The 16,287-nt window shown below is 54.0% G+C and overlaps 1 non-coding gene across 1 annotated transcript; it reads right to left on the reverse strand.

The window, feature by feature from the left end:
* Nucleotides 1-7,986: 7,986 nt before the first annotated feature.
* TRNAI-AAU (transfer RNA isoleucine (anticodon AAU)) lies at nt 7,987-8,060 on the reverse strand. Its single transcript has one exon. It is a non-coding gene; the product is annotated as a tRNA-Ile (tRNA).
* Nucleotides 8,061-16,287: the final 8,227 nt, after the last annotated feature.

The following is a 16,287-nucleotide window of genomic DNA, read 5'->3' on the forward strand; positions in this document are numbered from 1 at the left end:
CTTCAGCTTCTTTTCTACCTTGGGGACCACACAACAGCAGAGTCTTCCAATGCCCGAAGAAGCCTGCAAAACCTCAAAGCTTGGAAAAAAGTTTTCCCCCCAACCATTTAGCAGGTCTAATAAAAGATATCACATCTACCCAAGCTTTGTATGATCTACCTGCTATGAACCCGTGCTGGTTTCCCCTCGGCATAATTTTTCCTGCCGGGCTCTCGCAAATGTGAGCCTTGATAATTTTTTCAAAGACTTTGCCAAGGATGGAGGTGAGACTGACTGGCCTATAGTTGCCCGGGTCCTCCTTCCTCCCCTTCTTGAAAATGGGGACCACGTTGGCCCTTTTCCAGTCCTCCGGGACCTGGCCCGTGCGCCATGAATGTTCAAATATTCCTACCAGTAGCTGTGCAATGATGTCAGCCAGTGCCTTCAGCACCCTCGGATGGAGCTCATCCGGGCCTGCCGACTTAAAGGCATCCAGTTCCTCCAAGTGCCTCTGCAGCATCTCAGGGTCTACGCTTGGTAGCCTGGCGCCTTGCTGCTGCCTCTCTACAACCCCAGTGAGAAACTTGTCTTGCCCCTCGCTTAGGAACACTGAGGCAAAGAACTCGTTGAGGAGTTCAGCCTTGTCCCCCCTGTCCGTCACCAATTGCTTCTGCCCATTCAGTAGAGGGCCTAGTCCACCCTGGGCCTTCCTGATGTACGAATGTATGAATGATGTACGAATGTATTTACTTTTACCCCATACTGGAGTGCCTGAGCATCCACTCCTGCATCTTCTTCTGTAACAACTGGCCTCTCCCCCTGAGGACTGGTTTACACAAAATGCTGGGAGGGGGATTTGGGGGAGAAATATCAGGAAATGATAGTAACTGGCTCACCCTAGCCCCCCAGTACTCTGTTGAAAGGTGAGAAATATAGGAAACTTATAGTAATTAGCTAATATTTCTCTTTCCGCCCCTCCCCCCCCCCAGCTCCCCCCGAAATATCCTGTGCGGAAGAACAGGATAAATAAATAGATAAATAGATTCGTAATAACTTATTCCTATTTCTCCATTTCCCCCCTACTATTGGAGGGTGATAAATATGAGAAACATAATAATTAGCCAATGTCCATGCCCTCCACCCCAGCAAAAAGGATCCTACAAGGGGAAGGATATAAATAGATTAGTACTAACTTCATCCAGTTTCTCCATTTCCCCCCTACACAACTCTGTTGGAAGGTGAGAAAGATGAGAAACTTATAATAATTAGCCAATATTCCTGTTTCCCCACCCCACTCCCCCCCAAAATGTCATATGAGGGGGATATAAATAGATTAGTAATAATTTAGCCAATGCCTCAGGGTTTTTTTCAGGGAAAAATGGAGACATTAATTATATATCCCCCTCAATGAGAGAGTTTTTTTAGGGGGTAAAATGATCTCATGGAGGGGATAAATAGATTTTGGCTTTTGGAAGTCAATTTTATGGGTTCTTGGGTAACAAACCCATGATTCTGCTTTTTTTTCCTATAAATCTTGAACAACATGTTTTTGGAAGTTTGACTTGATAGACCGTTTTTTTTTAGGTCAAACCCTGCTATTCTGGGTATTTTTCCCTTCCACTAACATTTCTAGAAGTTGATTTATTTTTTTTTTTTTTTTTATGATCAAAAGCCTGCAATTTTTTTTTAAACCCCTCTTTCCGCCCCGCCGCCCCCGCTTGTCAATTTTGGGGTAATAAATTGGCAATTCAGGGCATGGGGGTTGGCATCATGGTTTTTTGGACATTGATCTCAATATTTGGGGCCAAACCCTGCAATTTGTCTATTTTTTTGTTTGCATTTTTGTAAGTGGCTCAAACTTTTGGGTCAAAATCTGGACTCGCTGTTTCTCAGGGATGCAGTGAGGGGGGTGGGGAATAAAATCGCACTTCAGCGCCTAAGTCTGCTGATAGGTCTCATGGATGGAGTAGTCTCCCAGCTATTTAGTAAAATAGACCGATATTGAGTCCAGGGCTCCTGTGTAAGGCTGCTGCCAGGACCCTGTCGAGCTACTTGAATAGCTGTGACCTCAGTGGAGATGTACCTGACTGTGGAGGAATGGCATGGGCCAAAGCCTCAGCTACTTGGTTGCTAAATGAGAATGGGGATGCATGTGTGATTCAGTTACTGTATTTCATGGCCCAGTCTAAAACAGTGCAGCCCCAGCACTGCTTTAGCAGATTTCTGCTTTTCAGGGGTGTCTTCAGGATTTGCAAAACAAACTAGGTCGAGTACAGTTCACTCAACCCACCCCTTCACTGCAACCCTATATCACAAACCGAGACCCAGACTCTGTTCCCCTCCTAAGTGGGTCGGTGGATTTAGGTGCTTCAGTGCAGTTCTCTTCCACCCTGCTGGGTCCCTGGAAAACAGTTGATGCAAAAGGAGGGTCGATTGTTTGCCACCACCGCTGCCTCCTCACTTTTTTTTTTTAATGCCTCAGCCTTAAGGAGATGGCAATCGTTACAAAAACAGATTAATGCATGGATTTTTCAGGAACTTGAGCAAGGTGGACTAGAATTACACTTAGGTGCTTAAGTCTATTGGGATGTCTGATAGGCAGTGATGACAAGAGTGAGGCCATTTGTTTACTGAGGAAGCCCTACATAAGACATGGCTGAAAACCCAGCAAGCTACATTCAAACCTAGAATCAGGGGAGCAATGTCCGGTAGCGGGGCAGGGGGTGTTTTGTCTCCCTCTGGGGTGGGTTGTGGCAGTGATGCCATGCTCTCTACTGAGGTGAGGGCTCCCAGGAGAGCAGAGCAGTTGTGCAAAGGGCAGCTACTCATACAGCTACAAGATGTGACGTGACGAGCACAGGCTCAGCGCTATGACAAGGGTACTTTCCTTTCTGGTCAGAGCTGACCACAGCCGTGCCCTCCTCCCTGACGTGCCAGTCAGAGAACTGTTGGATTTTGGGGTGTGTTATGAAATTCTTCCCACCGGGCCCATGAAACATCTCTCGACTTTCCCCATCAGGGGTTCTGGACCTTACTGGACAGACGGGTGCCTTAAGTAACTTTTGCATCATCACAGATCCTCACGGGAGGTGAGAAGCTCCGTACCAGCTATGAACAGACTGCCCAGAGAAGTTTTCCATCTCTTGATTCCTCTGTGAAATCCAATGGAATATGAACTTTTATCTCTACCCAGGACAGCAGCAAGGAGAGGGGAGCAGTGCCACAGCCACTGCCTGTGCCTGAGACTGCATCCGGTCCACATGCAGCAGCCATACCCCCTCCACCCCAACCATGACGACAACCACAACCAGCAGCACCAGACCAGCGGCCTACTCCACCCCTCTGTCCCTTCCCATGCTGAGCCTTCCAGTGCCAGAAGAAGAGCTGGTGCTGGATCTTAGTGCCCTGGCAAAGGAAGTTCTGGGGAAGGAGGGAAAAGAGCTGAGTTTGTGCTTGACACCCACAAGTTTCCCTTCAAGCCAGGTCTACTTCCCCAGAAGGCACTTTGGAGGATGTTGATGTACAGGTGGAGGCAAGCAGCTCAGCTGAGTGTGCTCCTCCTCTTGCTGTGCCTCTGCCTGCTGAGGAGGGGGAAAGTGCAGCAGCATCCATAGATTCACCCACACCCCAGAAGTGAGTGGGTAGTGTGGTCTGGGATCACTTTGAACTGGCAGACGATCCCATGTATGCTATCTGCCTGCAATGCCAAGCCAAAACCAGCTGGGGAAGGGAACAAAACAGATGAGCACTATGGGGATGCTGATGCATCTCTGCAGGGAGAGCCCTCTTGCCCTTGCTCCTTCTCAGCCTGGCAGCAGTGGGAGCATGCCCAAAGAGAAGTCCCCCACTGACTCCAAAGCTCCCGTCCCCCCAAAGCAGAGGCAGGCCACGCTGGAACAGTGGGGGAAAGGAGGACAGAAAGTGGGGCACGTTGCAAGGCCGAGCGAGCTCACCCAGAGCATTGGGGAGATGCTTGCTGTTAATGACCAGGCCTTCTTCGTTGAGCGACCAGGGTTCAGGCATCTCATGGCACTTGCAGTCCCATCACACCAAGTGCCCACATGCACCACCTTCAGTAGGAAGGTGGTGCCATCTCTGTATGAAGCATGCAGGGGGTACTTGAGGGAGGAGCTGTGCAAGACAGGTCTGCAGGTGACTTTACACTTCTCCTTAGATATCTGGAGCAGCTGGGGTGGAGATCATGCCTGCCTCTCCTTCACAGGGCACTGGTGCGACCAGTCAGGCTGTCGGTGGGCTTTCCTTCAAGTCGAGGTGATGGATGAGTCCTATACAGCAGGAGAGATCATGGGGGCCATGAACTGCCCGGTGCAGGTGTGGCTTGCTGTGCAGGGCAAGCTCACCAGTGGGTTCATGGTCACTGACGATGGGGCCAGTATGGGCAAGGTGGTCTGTGATGCCAACTTTGATAACATCCGCTGTGTGGCACACAAGTTGCACATTGTTGTCAGGGATGCCTTAGAGGGGGACAGGGCTGCCGGTGATGGCGCCAGCCAGCACCACCAGCAAGCTCATTTCCAAATGCAGGAAGGTGGCAGCTACCTCCACTGGAGCATCAAGGGGGGCAAGAAGCTGTGGGACAAACAAACAGAGCTGAACATCCTGCAACACGAAATCATGCAGGATGTGGAGATTCAGCAGAACTCCACATTCCTGATGCTGGAGAGGCTGGTGGAGCAATAGAAGGCAATCCATGAGATCATCCTGCTCTGGGAGATTGGGGCTGGTCACCCCCTGAACAAAGTTATGTGGGATACCATCTCCCAGATCTCGGTGGTCCTCAAGCCCTTCCTTTAGGCCCCCAAGAGCCTCGGTGCTGCTGCTGCCCTCCTTAGCCAGGTGATCCCCACAGTGAGGGAACTTCAGAGACAAATGGCGAGCTTGCAGTGGATCAATGATCCTGGCTGGGGCCAGCCACTGTCACCAGATGTGCAGGCACTGGTGAGGCGGCTGAAGGAGGGCATCAGGAAATTGCTTGATATCCCTTGCAGTCCAGTGCAGTCCACGTGCTGGCTGCCATGTGTGACCAAAGGGTGAAGGGCTCTGGATCTGGCAGCCAAACACTGTATCAGCGGATGGAGGTGCTGGTAAAGGAAGTCAGGGAGGCAGAATGACAGAGGTGGGGGGACGTGGAACAGGTGGATACACTGTCTCATGCTAGCACATCATCCACGAGCCAATCTTGAGCTCCACCACAGGTGCATGCCTTCTGTGGTGGGGTCCAGAGCCACCAGACCCCAGCATGAGGCAGGTAGTGCTCACCCCTTGGTGGCTGCCTATGTTGCCGAGGATGTGGAGCCACTGGGGTGTGACCCCTTGGCCTACTGACCAGTGTGCTGAGTGAGAGGGTGTTGAGCAACCCTGGGGATGTAGTGACACCCCACCGCACCTGCTTGGACGGTGGTTTAGTGGAGCAGCTGGTGTTCCTGCAGGTGAACCTCCCGCTGCTGGGGTTCCCCAAGCTCCAGGTGTAGATGGACTGAGTGCCACCCTCCTCACTCTGTCCACGCCTATTTCCTTTTTTCCTTTTTCAAAAACCAGGTAATGCCCCGCTCTCAGCTTGAGTGGGCACTAACTGCATCACCAGCCAACAGGGGAAGAACATGTCCCTGGAGAGCTCTTACTCCTGCCAGGATGAACTTGGAGGTATGGCATGGTGGGATGGGGAAGGAGGAGGCACCAGGTCCTGGGCATGACCACTAAAACTGCACCCTGCCACTGTAGGGAGGGTTGGTGGCACTGCTGGCAGTGTGGCAGCCGTGTAAATGCCAGGACCAACGATCCCCTGGCTAAAGGTGGGTAGGAGGTACCATAACCTCCAGCTAATGTATGCACACAGTCCTCACTGTGGCCTCAGCGCGGCACACTGCCATGTTGTGCAGGGGCACCAGTGCCAGGAAGAGCACACCTGAACACACACACAGTGTCACTCACCAGTGTCACGAGTTTTGCCTGTCAACAGCCAGAGGTGCAGGGCCCCAGAGCCCAGAGTGCCCCTGCACCTATCTCGTTGGAACGTGGCAGGCTTCGTTGCCTCACCAGGGCTAGCAAGCCTGCAGTTTTAACCCCGCTGTGGCTTCACACATACACATGACAGGAGTTTTGCTCTCAAGATTTTGGGGTGCAGTTTATCCTAACCCCCTGCACCTATCTCCTTGAATGTTGGCAGGTGTCATGTGCTCAGAACGGGCTACCATTGCAGTATGTTTCATCAAAATCAAGTCAGAAATGACAAAGTTATAGCCTGTTTTGAACTTCCCCATTATAGCCTATGGGCGGAACGTCGAAACAGGCACGAAATGGGAAACTCTAGACGAAGTGACACAGAACAGCTGCTGTGACTCGAAACAAAAGTCGGGGCACACTCTGCAACTTCACTGGAACATAGATGTGTCTGTATGCCCTGGTCCTAACTTCTCATGCTCACTAGGTTGGCCACCTGAGTGTAGCATTGAGCAGCGGACTTTGGTCCTATAACATCTGCGGAGTGATTGTGACTGTGAGTGTGAGTGTGTGTGTGTTAGAGCTCTTTTGAATCTTATAATCAATAAACATGTCATCTTGACATATCTCCCTCATAAGGTCTCGCTCATCACTCGAGGCAGCTGGTCATTTGTGCAACACAGAGGCAGCCACATGTGATGCCAGCCACATCACTCCTTTGTGCCTTTCCTGCATTAGTCCAATGGGCAGCTAGGCTTGGATGAAATTTCCTTATTTAGCTGCCTACAGCGGAGTTCAAAATCATCTGGCCCCTTTGCAGCCATTGTGCAGGTTGCATGCAGAGCACAGTGCTATGACATCTGGCCCACGGGGGTGGACTTTGATGGCAGCAGCATAAATAGTTGTGGCTGTCACAGTGGTGGCAACTAGTTCTGCCACCAGGTTCCTCACTGTCCTCTTCCTGGGCCAGACGACATGGCTCCTCAGTCTAGAACCACCTGGTAGGTGCTATATTTGAGAGCCTTGGCCTGCAGTATTAATTTGTGATTTGAATATTTGAGGTAATGACTTGGTGTCAGCTGTGACTTTGACTTGGTGATACCATTGCTCTGTTGTTAAAAAACTTGGTGAAATGATGGAGCTAATTTATTATAAAACACTAAAGTGAGTATTTGCTTGCTTGTCCCTTGTAATAAAAGGCACAGCTGGAATAAAAAATATCTGGAAAAGCACCCCTCCTGCCTGGGAAGATGAGACTGCAGTGATGTCCCTGCCTAGCTCCAGCAGAGGGTTGGGCCGCAGGAGGCAAGAGAACGGGGAAGGTCCCAGGTAAAACAGGGCTGCTGCGGGGTTGGAGGAGAGGAATGGCCCCTGCTTCCCCCAGGTCTGAACTGTCCCCCGACCCTCTTATTTGCATTCATCTCATGTAGAGACTTGACTGTGCGTTTGACTCATCTTGTGCAGAACTTGTCCTGCTGGAGGACTGGGACAGTGTGAGCTGGAGAGAAGCACAGCAGAAGTTGAGCTGTGGGGGCTGGTCCTGAGGGATTCACCCTAGGGAGACGTCACTGGGAAGTAGAAATGAAAGTGGGGGTGATGCAAATACTTCTGGGAAGATTCCTAAAGGCTCTATGAACAGTCCTGGCTTATACTGCATCTCTTGACCTGAGAGAGGGCTCTGGGCTGTGGGTGAGGAAGAGTACATGCTGAGTTCATTGGTTTCCAACCAGCCTTGCACAGGAGGGAGAATCCCACCCCTAGGAAATCCCTCCCGGCACTAGGTGCCTGGACCAGGCAACAGAGACCTGTGCCTCCCACTCTTCTCCCCACTTTCCTTCCCTTTGCCTGGGACAGGGCTGCTAAAACTCCTGCTGCCTGCGGGGACGGACCTCGGCCTTGCAACAGCACTTCCTGGAGCAGAGCTGAGCCGTGCAGGAAGTCAACTCCTGCTCCCTTTCCCTCCCAAGGAGCAGAGGTGGAGGGCGGGGGGTTTTTGCACGAGAAAGAGGAGGACAAGGAAGTAGGACACAAAAGGACTCCGCTCTGTGGCCCGTACGGGGATCGAACCCGCGACCTTGGCGTTATTAGCACCACGCTCTAACCAACTGAGCTAACCGGCCACCGTACGACAGCTCCTGGGACGAGCAGTCATTCAGACCCGCCCCTCTCTCACTGCCCGGCTCCGCCCAGCAGCTGCCGCAGGACACGGGCAGCAGAGGAGCAGGCCATGAGCGCCGCCGGCCCCTGTCCCAGGCAGCGGGCTGCTTCCCTGCTCCGCCGCCGCCAGAGCGCACGGACCTAACCCCGTGCTGTCCAGGCTCCTCCAGCCCAGCCCAGCCCAGCCCAGCCCTGCGCTGGTCACAAGTGTCCCCTGGGGCCCGTGGCTGCTGATCCTGTGGGGACACAAGTGCCTGCGCTTCCCTGCTCCAGCAGTGCCAGCCCTGCACCAGCCCTCGCAGCACTCGCCATGCTGGGTCCCAGCAGGATGGATGGAGGGGGAGGCTGCCGGGGGGAGTGGTGCACGGGGCATGGAGTGGGAGGCAGGAGTGGCCGGGCTGAAGGCTGCAAGGAAAGCCCGTGTGTGTGGGGTCCCGGGGTTTTATTTGCTGCCCCGTGGACCCGGCAGGGAAGCGCTGGTGGAGGGAGCACGGGGAGGGGCTGTGGGGTTTGGTGAGAGGGAAAAGCAGCACCACATCATTGGGGCATCCAACCTGGGGCGCCCGTGGGACAACAGGGACACTCACCATGACCCTGACAAGGACAAGGCTGGTGCTGGAGCTGTCGCTCAGCCCTGGGCCATGGAGAAGGGAGTCAGGCTCCCAAGAGCCAGCTGTTGCCAGGAGCGGGACAAGGACGTGTCTTGTGGCCACTGTAGGGGCAGGTGCAGCTGGGAGAAGGCAGGTGGGGATTTGGCCTTGTCCAGAGGTGTTCTCAGGCTGGACAGCTGGTGCTCACCCTCTCACACTCCAGCCCCTCTGTAACGGTGCCAGGACATGTGGGGATGAGGACGGGGCTGAGCCCTCCCCAGGGGCTTGGCAAAGGCTGCCGGGCATCGGTCACATGGAAGGTCACTCCTGTGTGAATGTCCCGTGTCCCTCTCTTCCCCCTGAGCCTCCTTCCATCTCCTCTGCCTTGCCTCTGCCTCCCTTCAGCTGAAAAACCCCAAGTGCGAGGGGCTCATCTCCACTCGGGGCTGCACTGTCTGCCAGTGTGGTGACCAGGGCGAGCGAGTGTGAAAGGTTTCATTCGGTGGAGCATGCGGTGAACCGGAGCCAAGATCACCCCTCTCTGCTGCCCCGGCTCGGCCTGCTTGTGCAGAGAGGGATCCGTGGGAGCCGCTCCCCACCTGTCAGTGAATCCAGTGGCTCTCCACCTGCTACCTTATTTGTCCCCTGCCGAGCGAGGCGGCAAAAGGGAAACTGGAAGCCCCTCCGTGGCACTTCCGTTTTCGCGGCCACAAGCCAAGTCCCACTTTTTCCACCGTGGCCTGGGCCAAAGCAGCCTGCGTGGGGCCTCCCTCCCTATCCCCTGGCACACTGATGCTGGGGTGTGAATGCCTGGTGCACCGGACTCAGTGGGAGGGGTGGCAGCAGGAACTTCTGGTCTATGAAGGTAAAGTCCGAAATGCAGCACCCGCCAACACCCTGCGTGTGTCTCGCGTACCCCAAGGGTACACATACCACAAGTTGAGAAACACTGGCCTAATCCAACTCTTGGTGCACCTGAGCAAATTCCTGAACCAAGGGAAAAAGCCTCCGCCCCTCTGGACTGGAGAGATCCTCGCTGTTTTTCTTGTGCATCATGTTTCTCTTCCCTGCCTTCCCTCGCAGTCTGGATATTGAGGGCTGAGGAAAGAAGCAAAAGTGGGGGGAAAGGAGAAGAAACTGCATTGGCCGGGAATCGAACCCAGGTCAACTGCTTGGAAGGCAGCTATGCTCACCACTATACCAACAACACAGGCCAAATCTACACTTGCCAAACAGCTAACCAAGGAGGAAACCCTGGTACTGTGTTTCTGTTTCACAGGGCCCTAGTCCTGCTCCACTCCTGGCTTCTCAGATTTCTCCAACTGGGGATATGGGATCATGTCAGAACCTGTGGATTTGCACCTGCTCCTGCCCATCCCGGACTGGTGCAACCCAGGGAGTGTCCAGCCTTCCCTGGACATCAGAGGAGGGTCTGGGACCACAGAGCTGGGAGAGAGGAGCAGAGCACAGCCCAGGAGCAGACCCTGAGCAGGGAGGTGGCACAAGCGGGTGTGTTGCATGGGAGCGGGGATCCCTACAAATCTCGGGAGAGGGTCCAACTGGTCTGAGTTGCTGGGCGGGCTCCAGCCTTGGGCCAGGTGGGGCCGGTTACTATTCTCCCTCCAGTTTCGGCCACAGTGCTCATTTTCATTGGGTCCCTCCGGTCCTTGGCACGGTTATTTGTAGCGTTGTTCTTTCACCATCTCATTTCCATCAGCCCTTGTCTTCCACAGGCCTGAAGAGACTTGAGGCCGTGAACTGGGAGCTAACTCTGCACACAAGGGGCAAGGCCCCAGGAGGAGTTGAGCTGCCTTTGGTGCCCGAACATCGCAGGCTCCCACTACTTCGCTCGGCTCACACCAGGCAACTGCCTCCCACCCCAGCTGAGAGTGGCGGCAAGGCCTGGCTTCATCTCTGCTGGGCAGGTCGGAGCTGGCCGGGCATGGGGTGGGCACTTCCAACCCCAGCGTCCCTCCTGCCGAGGCGGAGGCTGCAGTATAAAATACTTGTGTTGTCAGAGGCAGGTCATAGATTCATAGTTTCATAGTTTGTAGGGTAGGAAGGGACCTTGACAGATCATCAAGTCCGACCCCCTGCCATGACAGGAAAGAGTAGTGAGGTCAAACGACCCCAGCAATTTGTTCATCTAGCCTCCTCTTAAAGACCCCAGGGTAGGAGCCACCACCACTTCTCTTGGAAGTTGGTTCCAGATCCTAGCTGCCCTGACAGTGAAGTAGCGCCTCCTGATGTCTAGTCTGAATCTACCCTCTGCTAGCTTGTGAGCATTATTTCTAGTCACTCCTGGTAGTGCTCTGGGGACAGGGACTCCCCCAATGATTGCTAGTCCCCCCTGACTAGTTATAACAGGCCACTAGATCCCCGCTCAGCCTTCTCTTGTGGAGGCTGAACAGGTTCAGGTCCCATAGCCTCTCCTCGTAGGGCCTGCCCTGCTGCCCCCCATCACGCTGGTGGCCCTCCTCTGGACCCTCTCAATGCTGTCCACATCCCCCCTGAATTGCGGCACCCAGGACTGGATGCAGTATTCCAACTGTGGCCTGACCACTGTCGCATAGAGGAGGAGGATCACCTCCTTGGACCTGCTTGAGATGCATCTGTGGATGTATGACAAGGTGTGGTTGGCCTTCCTGACAGCGTCCCCACACTCAGCCCATGTTCATTTTGGCAGCAATAATGTCTCCAAGATCCTTTTCTGCCTCTGCACTGACGAGAAGGGAGTTCCCCAGCCTGTAGGTATGCTGCTGGTTGTTCCTCCCCAGGTGCAGCACCTTGTACTTGTCGGTGTTGAAACCCATCCTGTTCTCATCCGCCCACACCCGTAACCTGTCTAGGTCCAATTGCAGCCTATTCCTCCCTTGTAGTGTGCCCACATCCCCCCACATCTTAGTGTCATCAGCAAATTTGAACAAGGTGTTTTTTACCCCCTCGTCCAAGTCACTGATGAAGATGTTGAACAGTGCAGGTCCGAGGACTGAGCCCCAGGGGAACTGTCCCTGTGGGGGATGCAGAGCCTTGGAGGGGATGGCGGCAGCTGGTGCCATGGGCAGAGATGGCGCAAGAGCAGGTCCTGGGGCACCGCTGTCGCAGAGCAGTGGCAAGAGCTGTCTGTCCACAACCCGAGGCAGGAGCAGGTGGCAGGGCTGCATTTCCAACGCAGAGTCCCTCCAGCCGAGGCACAGGCTGCAGTACTAAATACTTGTGCTATCAAAGGGGATCATGAAGATGCTATTTGAAGCATGATGACAACTTTGGAACAGGAACAGCAGAGTGGCGCAGCGGGAGCGTGCTGGGCCCATAACCCAGAGGTCGATGGATCGAAACCATTCTCTGCTAAATGCTTCTTTTTTTTTTGCTCTTTCTCCTCCTGAGGATGTGCTGTGCTTTTCCCTCAGTCCTGAAGCTTTGTTCCCGGCTTGGCCACACGGTGGCGCCAAAACCAGGGCACGGGCTCCACCGACCCCTTGGACCCAAGGAGCTGCTGCGTGTCCAGGCTTGTGAAAGAGGGTTTCTCAAGCAGGGACTGTGGCACCCTCGGGCACCTTGAGATCCTCAGAGAAAGTCTGAGTCTCTCCAAGGCAATGTTAGATGTGGAGGAAGTGTGCAGAGCCTGCCAGAAAGAGCTACTGAGATAGGAGGGATCCCGGGCTTCCCACACAGACAAGCCGGCTGCTGGCTGGGAGTCTGGACCATCCTGCTTAGACTCTTGGGTTTTCCCACTCAGCAATGGTTAATGCTTAATTCACTGGTGCAGGAAATATGCCCCACAGGCCAGATTCAGCCTGCGGAGCCTCTTCCCCCAAGCCTCCCTTTCTGCATCTTGGTATGCCAGAGAGAAGAGTGGCAGTGGGTTCCAGGTGCTCTTGTTCGCTGTGGGTCCATTGGGAAGAGGTGCTAGGAGTGCGGCCCCACCTGCCACTGCCACTGTCCCTATGCAAGACGGGCACCCCAGCTGCTGCTTCCCTGTCGAGCTGCCTGGCCTCTTACTGGAGGAGCTGGAAGCCGGGCTGTGACCCTCTCAGGTTGCTGCTCCGATCCTTGCTGGAGCTGGGGAGCCTCTCCTACTGGCCACAGCCTCTCATAGGTGACCCAGGAGCCCAGTGGGGAGCCTCTCCTGCTGGCTGCACGCCGCACTGCTGAGGGTCCAACTGCTGCCTGCAGGTCCCACTCCTTCAGGTGCTTCTGGGGCAACTGCTCCCACCCCACTGGCTCAGCTCTTGCCAGGTCTTTGAAACTCCTTCCTTGTGGTTCCTCAGTGGTCTTCCCTTGAGTCAGCTATGCTGCCCCTTTTATCCCCCTCCAGGTGACCCAAGGGGCCAATCAGGGGACATGGAGGGTGCGTTTCTGGGGCCTGATTGGTGAGGAAGGGGAATCCCAAGTCCGCCAATCATCTTTTGCCCTTTCAAAACCCCTGGGCTAAGTCACTGCCAGCTAGCCCATCCCAGTAGGAAATGTGCAGGAGGCAGTTCAAATGCATCATAGGGCAGAGAGCAAAGTGTTGGGAGGACACAAGTGAAGCATGCACACCAGGTTAGCACCAGAGTGACCGTGCACCACACTACACAGCGCAGCCCATTGAAGAGCAGCTTCTGTCAAGAGCTGCTTGGCTTCAGTCTAGTTCTTCTCTGCTCCTCCCGATGGTGCAGCTACTCACTTGCCCTGCAGCCAGACGCACCTTTACCCCTTCCAGTTGTGAAAACATAACAAACACCTGAGCCCATCAGCTGGGGACACCAAACCTGATGTTTGGTGCTGGGGTGGTCACCCCTGTAGCTCCTGCCCAACCGGGGTCCTGGCCCTGGCCCCAACCCCAGCTCTGGCCCAGGCTGTGGAGAGCAGGGGCTTGGTGCAGGGTGGACTCTTCAGGCCTTGATGACGATCTGCGCAGGAGCCTTGAGGCTTTCCCCTCCCCAAAGCAGTCAGGGGCTGCAGAGACAGACTCAGAATATGATCAGTGCCATATCCTGGGACACCTCTGCCTGTGTTTCTGAGGGTGGATTTTGTCCCTCTTCTATAGTTGATGGGCTTAGTTTTTCACCAGGTACCAGGGATTTCACAGGACCACATAGAGTGGTATCATGCACCCCTAATCTCACACAGAAACTTGCACACATGCACCCAGTTTGGGCCTGGGACCCTGGGGGTGAGTCTCTTCCACAAATACGGTATGACTGGGCCTGGCTTCTGTGGCAGAAAGGGAGGCATCTTTCCCCTCTTCTTCCAAATCAGTCTCTTTCCAAGAAAGAAATACGGGAACTGGAGACTGTTGCAAGTGAGTTTTGGGACCTAGCGTCCTGGGAGAGCACTCTATTCCCAGCTCCCTAGGTTTCCTTTGGCCAAGGGGCTGAGGGTGAGGGGCAGTATGTGATGACATGGGCAGCAAAGCTAATCAAACTCTGGCATGAATGCGTCGATGCATCTTTAACAAAACCTGGGATGGCCTCCTCCCAATTCATTCAGCTGTGGTGAGTCCACAACTGGAGTACTGCACTCAGTTTTGGGCCTCCCAGTTCAGGAGGGATGTGGATAAGCTCAAGAGAGTCCAGAGGAGAGCCACCATATTATCGGTGACCAAGAGAGAAACCTTCTGAGGAGAGGCTGAGGGACATGGGACTTTTCAGCCTGAAGAAGAGAAGGCTGAGGGGAAACTTGGTGGCAGCCTGGAAGTACATAAGGGGAGTGCGTCAGGACCTGGGAGAAGAGTTGTTCACCAGGGCCCCCTCAGGAATAACAAGGTCCAATGGTGACAAGCTCCTAAAAGGCTGATTTCAATTGAACATAAGGAGAAACTTTTTTATGAACTTAGTGTTCAGCATCTGGAACAGACTCCCGCGATGTCTTCTGCCCGGCGCAATCCCCTGTCCATGTGACTTTCAGCCCTGTGGTGGATGCATTCATGTTTCCTGGGATACCTGTGGTGTGCTAGGGGATAAAAAAAGAAAGACAGAAAGGGATTTTCAGAAGCCAGGCTGCTGAGTGAAGAGGAAGAGCCTGTCACTAGGAGGAAAGGTAAGCCAGCTCCTTGAAAGAGTGACGGGAGTCAGGCTGATGACAAGGGAGATGGAGATTTATGGACAGCTGACTGAGGAGCAGAGGTCCCAGTCAGTGCTTTTCAATCAGTTTGTGTCCTTTGTCAGAAGCGCCGTGCGGCAATACAGGAACCTCCAAGCTCAATCAAACAGACTGTGTTAAAATGTTTCTGAGTGAACTTCAGTCTCACCACCGGAAATCAGTGAGCGAAGGTGAAGAGGATATAGCCAACTCCATCTGGAAAGTCAACACCTGGTGCAGGTTGTTCAAAGACCCCTTGGGAGGGGAAGTGAAGAGAGAGAATGAAAAGGAGACGTATGCAACTAGACCTGGAGACAGCGAGAAGGACTACAACAGGACCAGGACACTGGCTCCACCTAATGCTCAACACCCAGGAGCTTTGCAACTCAGTAACCTCTGGACTTGTTTAGCAAGGGGCATGAGGGCAGGCAGGGGATGTGGCATATGCACAGTGACGGCAGCCCTGCCCTGTTGCCCTTGTGGTGGGCGAACGTTGGTGCTCCTGCACTAAGGCACCGACCTCACTGCACCCAACTGACTTCCAGGCTCTGAGTGCCTCTCTGGGGGTGCCTCACATTTGGCCGACCCCCTTCCTGGAGCACACCCACTAGCCTCGCGGTAACGCTACCAACACCCAGGCTCTGGATTGATCAGAACTCTGTGCCTCCTAGGAAACACAGGCCTAGTAGCCCTTGAAGGTACTTGACCCACTTCAAGAACTTGGGGATCATTCCTCAGTTTTAAGCACAAATAGTGTTCCCCCTTAATCAGCTGAACCAAGGGGACCCAATGCATAACCTAGCCCCTCTCCCAAGAAGTAGATTACTAAGGAGTATCATCCAGAGGCAGGTGGAGATTGCCTCTGGAGGCAGGCAGTACATTGATCATAAGTTTCAAGAGAAAGTGCAAGTTTCAGATGGTCCAGCTTCTTTCTCTGAGTTTTTCCATCCTGGCTACTGCCGCTCCTTCTGGGCAGTCCTTAACTTACATAGACCGTATGACCTCATTTCCCTGGTCCAATGGAGGCCAGCAGCTGTTGGCTGCCAGACAACCAATTTGAAAAGCATCACTGGTTGCTGGGGAGACTGGCAGGGTCTCTAGCCCCGTCCCAGTAAAGTTGGCCTTGCTTTGAACAATAGGGAACATAAACTCCTGACCTAGGTATGTGATGGCAGTCAGGTAGGCAGAGGGAGCAGGTTATCCCCTCCCTCAGGAATGTATCCAGCTCAGGTTACAACTCACGGTCACCTGACAAAGGGGGACGAGTTGTGTGCCCTTTCAGTGACCAAGGTAACCAAATTGTCACATAGCAGAGTCGTGGGGCAGAGACAGAGGTGGCATTCTGCCACAGCCCTCGTACCTGCCAGTCTGTCCAACACCTCCCTAAAGCCTTCCTTCTGTTCCAGGGCTCAGGGTCGCTTTCTTCCCAGGCACTGGAAGTACTGCCCAAGCAGGGATCAGAGTCGGTGTGGGGAGCAGGATGGACAGACTAAGAGCTGTGGTGTGACTGCCCAAAGGAGGATCTCATTGGCTT

This window comes from Alligator mississippiensis, chromosome 11 (genome assembly GCF_030867095.1).
Source record: "Alligator mississippiensis isolate rAllMis1 chromosome 11, rAllMis1, whole genome shotgun sequence".
Classification (NCBI taxonomy): Eukaryota; Metazoa; Chordata; order Crocodylia; family Alligatoridae; genus Alligator; species Alligator mississippiensis.